Source organism: Chiloscyllium punctatum, chromosome 40, assembly GCF_047496795.1.
Source record: "Chiloscyllium punctatum isolate Juve2018m chromosome 40, sChiPun1.3, whole genome shotgun sequence".
Lineage (NCBI taxonomy): Eukaryota > Metazoa > Chordata > Chondrichthyes > Orectolobiformes > Hemiscylliidae > Chiloscyllium > Chiloscyllium punctatum.
In genome coordinates, this window is record NC_092778.1 from 34,243,157 (window position 1) to 34,251,212 (window position 8,056).

Sequence of the window (8,056 nt, forward strand, 5' to 3'; positions counted from 1 at the left end):
CACAGAAGGTCAGAAAGCATCCGAGGAGCAGGAGAGTCAATGTTTTGGGCTTATGCTGCCTGACCTGTTGTGCTTTTCCAGCACCATACTTGTTGACTCTAATCGCCAGCATCTGCAGTCCTCCCTTTCTCCTCCATCTTCCTGCAGTCACTAACTATCCTCCTTCCCATCCACCGTGCAGCCATGTGTTGTCTTGTCCGGATACTTCCTGGCCAAGGCCCCTACATTTACAGTGATGGGTCAGGTCCACGCTCCCCACCAACCCACCCTCCCCTCCTGGCACCCTCCCCTGCAACTGTAGAAATTGCAAAAACTTCGCTTACATCTCCTCCCTCACCTCCATCCAAGGCCCCAAAGGAGCCATCCACATTCACCAAAGTTTCACCTGCACATCCACCAATGTCATTTATTATATCTGTTGCTCCTGATGTGGTCTCCTTTACATTGGGGAGACTGGACACTTTCTTGCAGAGCGCTTCAGGGAACATCTCTGGGACACCCGCACCAATCAACCCCACCGCCCCGTGGCTGAACACTTTAATTCCCCCTCCCACTCTGCCAAGAACATGCAGGTCCTGGGCCTCCTCCACCACCACTCCTTCACCACCTGATGCCTGGAGGAAGGATGCCTCATCTTCCACCTCAGGACTCTTCAACCCCAGGGCATCAATGTGGACTTCACCAGTTTCCCCTCCCCCCACCTTACCCCCGTTCCAAACTTCCAGCTCAGCATTGCCCTCATGACCCTGTCCCGTCTGTCAACCTTCCTTCCCACCCATCCACTCCACCCTCCTCTCCAACCTATCACCTTTACCCCTTCCTGCATCCATCTATTGCACTTCCAGCTACCTTCTCCCCTGCCCCATCCCCCTCCCATTTATCGCTTCACCCCTGAGGCTTCCAGCCTCATTCCTGATAAAGCGCTCCTGCCTAAAAACATTGATTTTCCTGCTTCTCGGATGCTGCCTGACCTGCTGTGCATTTCCAGCACCACTCTAATCTTGCCCCTACATTTACATCCAATTCATTAGCATACACCACAACAATCTGGGGACCCTAGAGTCTTGCAGAACCCTACACGAAACAGCTTTCCACTTGCGAAAGTACCAGTCAACAATCATCTTCTGTTTCCTGTCACGGATCTAATTTTGTGTCTAGCTTGTTACATTCCTCTGGATCTCATGGACTTTTTTCAAATCAATTTGCCATCTGGGACCACGCTAAAATCTGTGCAGACCACGTTACTCTCATCAATCCTCCTTGTTACTTCCTCAAAAGTGCAAACAGATTAGTCAAACACAACATCGTTTAACACGTCCATGCTGACTATCCTTGATTAATCCAAGACTCTGAGTGACTGTTAATGCTGTCTCTCAGAATTGATTTGAGGATGGACTAACTGGCTTTTAAGTATTTGGATTATCCCTTGCTGCCTTTTAAAACAACGATACAACATTAATAAACACCAACAAACAAATATTGCAACATTGACAGTCCTCCAATGCCCAGCACCCTGTCTCCAAAGGGGATCGGAAAATGATGATCAGACTTTCTGCTATTTCCTCACTGGTTTCCATTAACAGCGCATGATGGATTTCATCCAGCCCTAGTGATTTATCTACTTTCAAAGATGCTAATTCCATTAATACTTCCTCTCTCTCTGTATTTATCAAATCCAGTACATAACTCTCCTTGAATATAATACTATCATCATCCCAACCCCTTTTTTATGATAGACACAATGTATTCTTTAACATATTCAATGTATTCAAGGCATTCCTAATTGCACACTCTACATCTATGTCTCACTGAGGCATAGTTTCCTGACTGTTTGTCCCTTACTGATGGGTAAAGCTCCTTTGACATATTCCCAAACACTCCAAAAGCAGATGCAGTACAGGTTAGTTACAATTCCTTTTGCACTATGCAATCAATTATTGTGATCCACAACAGGAACCTGTGTTTATACTTCTCCTCTCACACTCAGAGAGTTCCTTTACAATTGTTCATTTCAGCATGAACTGGAGACTGAACCTTGACCTACCTGAATCATATAACTTTAACATTCACTGGTACAATTTATTGAGATACTTGTTAATAGCTTCAAGGGTTCTGCACTGATATAAAATTGATATCCAGTCGTAGCACCCTCCAGGAGGTCATGTAACTGAGAAGATGACAGAAGGGAGTAATAAAAAAAACTGCACATTGGGCATTTAATTAGGTTCTGCCCATCCAAATCACAGCCAGAGAAACAGCTGGCTATCAGTAAAGAAATCATAGATTGCCATGAGTTTACAGCAAGCCAATCAGAATCTGCAAAGAGAAGTGACTGATTAATATTTCAAGGCTGGCGACTTCAATAGACTCTAGATGGAAAGGTATTAGGTTATTTTAATGAGCTGAGAAAGAGAAGGGGAAGGGAGATGAGAGAATCGATAGCTGCATTGGTTTCAGAGAAGGGAATTGTCCAGCTATACGATTGTACTTTTAAGTCTTTGCTTCAGGCCCAACACCCAAAGGTTTCTCTCCAAGTTTACTCATTTGCTTGTCTTTTTGATTGGACATGTCATAACCAATCTTTTCCCTTCAGAGGCCTGCTCTGTTTTTCCATTCCTCGCTGTTCTCCTTTCAGATTTCCACCTCTTGTGTTTTGTTTTGCTATCTCCAGTTAGCCACAAAGAGTGGAATCCTCAGAGCCTCCCTGGACCAAGTCAAAAGCTGGGAGGGTGATCGTAACTGGGCAGGAGATGGAAACTCCGATTGCTGACAGCAGCCTAAAGATGGGGTGTTAAGACAACAGAAAGTTTCAGCCAAGTCAGTCTTTCCGATATTGGAGGAAACCTTTCACACCCATTAGCATGCTACGAATACTCATTAACAGTTACATTCATAGTCACCAGCTTTTAGCTGAAAGTGGTAAAATCTTCACAAATGTGAGCATATATAAGTAAGGCACAAACCTGGTGGGGTTGACATCATCCAAGAAATTCTGGTGAGTCCACACTTCTTCAATTGCCAGGATCCTTTACCATGGAGGAGAAAGTGAAGACTGCAGATGCTGGGGATTAGAGTTGAGAGTGTGGTGCTGGAAAAGCACAGCCAGTCAGACAGCATCCGAGGAGGAGGAGAATTGATGTTTTGGCCATTAGCCCTGCTGAAGGGCTTATACTCGAAATGCGACTTTCCTGCACCTCGGATGTTGCCTGACCGGCTGTGCTTTTCCAGCACCACACTCTTGACTCCTTTACCATGAGTCTTGCAAGGCCTTCCTTTGCTTCTTGTGTTAATTGGTAAGGAATGAGCTTGCTTGGAGCAAAAGGCTCATGGAAAACCTCATTCATTACAGCTCTTATAAAGTCTTTGCGATTCTCTAAGGGTTCAATGATGTTGAGGCAATAAAACCTGCCTTTAAACCAAGCTGGCTCACGGTATGGAAACTGACCAGGATAGGCATGGAAGGCTAAAAGAGGGGCTAACCTCAAAAGAGGTAAAATAATGATGGCAGATTGAAACTTTGGGACAAGGATTGAAAGTTGATGCACGTTGTCATTTGTGGTGGAGGAAGATTCCTGGAGAATGGAAGCAGCCAACTGGGAATTCTTGGGTTGGGTGATGGCAAGGAGGATAAGGAAGGATGGACTTTAGATTTGGTAACAGAATGGGATAATTAAATATGCTGATGAGGACGAAGGCGTATGTTATTTGAAGACACAGCACAGCTTTGAGAGGTGGTGTGTAAAAACCAGAAGGACTGAGTATGCTGGAAATCAGAAACAAAAACAGAAACCCTGTGGAAGAGTTAATGGACCCGAAACATTAACTCTGATTTCTCTCAGCAGATGCTGCCAGACCTGGTGCTGAGCTTTACTAGCAATTTCTGTTTCTGTTTGTGATTGAGAGATGGGGGTACATAACCACGTCCCTGCACAGATTGAAATGTCAGACCCCTCCCCCCACAAGCTGTGAGTCTGTGTGTGCATTACTGCAAAGCAGAATGTGATATGGCGTATCTGAACAATTAAAGCATCAAAAAGAATGATGCTTTTGCTTTGTCAAACAGTTGGAGTTGGATGAAACTCAAGCATGATATGATGTGTGCAACTGAGGTGTCTTTTTGCTGTCAAACAATGAAGCCACATTTGTGGTCAGACCTGTCCCATTTATCCCTTTGTTGAAAATCAATTGAATATAATTTCTCTGTGTTGAGATGAAAGGTCAGTGACCCCTGACCTGCTTACAGTGTGTTCCATGTGTTTACTGTAATCCTGGCACATACATGAGGCCTACTATGGTTCAAGAAGTGCACCTTCGGTGGCTGTAATAAAATGATACACTTTCAATACCCGAGGCATCTATTAGAGATGCACGCCACCCAATCTAGTGTGTGACAGTCCCCTGCAGTGATGTAATGCTTCATGCCCAATTGAGTTTGACTTGGCATTGAGTTAACATGCCCTTGTAGAGCACAGCAGATCATCCTTGTGGTGCTGGAGGCAAGTATCTGGTACCTGCCAGGGGCACTGACATCCGCAACTACCATGGTGCATGTTGACTTTGTCAGTCGGGATGGTCTTCCGTTTCCATCTACCAAAAAAAATCCTTTCTGTTCCGAATGGTCTGCTACTGAAATGTGGAACCCCTTTCCATCTGGTATCAGATACAAATGGAATTGGCAGCAACCAATACAGGCTTGGGTGATGCTCCTGGTTTAGAGAGAGTGAATTTAAATGTAGCACCTGACATTTTGTTGCGTGAAGGCCCTGGCGAGGTGAAAACCTTCTGCCTGCCTGCCCCATGAGATTCAGTGTTCTGCATGTACATTCACATGTAACAAGCTGACCCATTCATGGACACCACACTTAGTCTGCAAGAAACAAGATTCTGACAAGAGGGACTCTGAGCTGTGGAAGGAGGAATAAAACCAGAAGGATCCTGTACCGATCACCATCCACACCACCCCAGGGAGCTGTACATCATCAATAAACCATGTGAGTGACATTAAAACACAGAAAGGCCATTTTCAAACTTCAACCTTTCCAATGGATTCAAACACATCTACAGAAATATCAACTTACTTGGATATAATGAGCATCCCAAGACATTTTAGGAAGAGTTGCTGGAGATAGTGAAAAGTACTGACAAATAATGAAAGAGGAGTTCTGGGAGGGAATTCCAGAGAGGGCGACTGAAATGGTTGAAGACACAGAGGTGGGGGAAAGGGGACCTGGAAACAATGTGGTGAGTGTTAGTCGATTTGAGTTGAAAATAAGCATGGAGGGGAAGTTCAGATAGATGCATGGGCTACATCAAAGAGGAAAAAGAGAAACATGCTGATGATGGCAAGAGATTTGAAGCCAATGCTGGGCATGACACTAAATGTAACTGCATGAAGGATCTGAAAAAAAATTGAGTTATAATAACACCATTGCAGTTTTTAAAACTCTGCACCAGAAAATTAAAGTTCACATGAAGCTGTCAGATCATCATAAAACCCCAGCTCATTTACAATTATCCTTTAGGGCAGCAAAGCAATATGTGACCCCAGGCACTCATCAATGTACTTAACTCTTCATCATAAAAGCCACTTAGTTGTACTAGGAGAAAGTGAGGACTGCAGATGCTGGAGATCAGAGCTGAAAATGTGTTGCTGGAAAAGTGCAGCAGGAGAATCGATGTTTCGGGCATCAGCCCTTCTTCAGGAAGGCTGATGCCCGAAACGTCGATTCTCCTGTTCCTTGGATGCTGCCTGACCTGCTGCGCTTTTCCAGCAACACATTTTCAACTTAGTTGTACTAACCCAGTAGCAGTTTAAGACGAGGGTTAATCACCAATTTCTGAGGATAACTATGGAAGGAAAGATCTTGCCAGTAACCTCCAACCTCTATAAATAATTGGTTTTAAATGCACATTCAGACAAAGCTTGGCCAGGGAGGGAACAAGGTTTGATGAAGGCACATCGTCAGTAAGCCTTGGGGGTTGAATTTGAGAAGGATATTGAGGAAGATAAGAATTTTAGCAGTGGTGAAAATAAGAGAATGGAGGCTGGGACAAAAAGGAGTAGAACAAAGAGATGGGCTTTTAGTCCAAGAGGAGATGGAGTGTGATGTCTGCATCATCCTGCATGAACAATCAGAGGAGGTGAATGGAGTGGGAGCAGTTTCTGGGCTTCCATCTTCCCAGAGGGCTTTGTGGCAGACAGACCACTGAGAGACCTGCAGAGCAAGGGTGGGACTTTAGGTCGACATATTTAATACCATTGAGCAGCACAATGTATAGGAGAAAAAGGTGGAAATCAAGGCTGGAATTCTGGTTGTACTATGCAATTGGGTGGAAAGAGAAACCATTTCTGAAGATGCAGAAGAACAAGAGGAGCGAAACCAATGATGAAGCAACAAGTGGAGATAAAGTTGCAAAAACACCAATGAGTTCCCCCCCAACCCCAGACAAAATGGAATAGTCTCAGCTGTATTGCACTCTATAGTCAAATAATCTCATTTGCTTTGCCCAGGCTCTCATGCGTGAAGAATCGAACTGATTCCTTTGTAAAGTTTTGGAGCTGTAGTCTGATTATGAGGCTACACCTTTGTGCTGGGAGAAGACAAATTAGATAAGAAATGCACTCTTACACTCTTATCCTAGGATTGTGCACTTGTGCTCAAATCATAGGTCTATGGGTTCTGTCTTCTTTACTCAGAATTCCAATGACGTGTGCCGCACACAGGACAAGCTCGTGGTAATTGAGAATAATTTGACATAGAGTTCTAATTTTTCACCAGTAATTGCTTTCATTGTTTGGCATGAACTGCCCATTTGTCCACCTTCAGCATCGATTCAAACCAGTACGTTAATTGAAGATGTGACTGAATGCTTACTGTATGAACGTGAGGCAAACTATTGATCCTGAAACATGACAATTATTTATCAGCAGGCTTTGGCTAGGTGACTGCCTCCATCCATTTCCTGCAGTCAAATATTTGTCTGTTACCAACCTTTATCCAAAAGCTATCAAGGAATCTTGGTGAGTCTGAGCCATTCTCCTCCAGACACAGAGAGGTTACTGAAACAAATATCTGCTGTTGATGTGGAGTTGTCACCAATAGGAACCATGAATCAGAAACGTTCTGATCTCTCTCCACCAGAACAGCATGTACTATGGAGCTGAATGGACCTCCATATTGGATGCAATCACAACATTCACCCTCAGAATTTATTTATACTATCATCAATTTCTCCTCATTCCAGTTATTAGTCTAGTAAACCTTCTCTGAACTGCTTCCAATATATATACAATACATCCTTATATAAGGAGACCAATATTATCAGCAGTACTTCAAGTGTGCTCTCACTAATGCTCTGAAGCACAACTTCCATAACTTTATATTCTATTCCTCTCCTAATAACAGTTGTAATGTTTCATATAATGTTATAATGGTTTATACTGGCATCCAAACTTTTTGTGATTATGCATTCGGGCATTCAGATCCCTCTATGTCTTAGAAGGCTGCAGTCACTCACCGCTCAGCTAATACACTTCTTTACTCACTTTTCTGCCAAGATATAACTCAGCCACATTAAGGAGATATAAATAATCCTTGGATAAGCACATGGATGATGATGGGATAATGAAGGGGGATGGACTTAGATTAGTCACAAGTCAGTGCAACGTCGAGGGCCGAAGGGCCTGTTCTGCACTGTATTGTTCTATGTTCTATGTTCTATCGTTCCTTCTTTGACTCTTAAAATCCAAAGTTTGTCTGAGATTCAACATGACAGCTCTGAACTGCCCACCTTGACCTTATCCAACTGACCCCAGATAGAGGGTGTTGGCAGGGGTTATTCATACATTCAGACATTCTTCGTACAGTGGAGATTACTTTAACTCAGCCAAATCAGTGTACCCATGAGCTGGCCATAGTTTCAGTGTGGGGGCTTGCCACTTGGTTAACACGCTGGATGCTGATTTTATTTTTAACAGGGCCCACTGCATCTTTTAATATGCAAGAAGGGTCTTATGATGAGGTTGTTCATCCAATCCCCAGGTGAGCTTATGTCA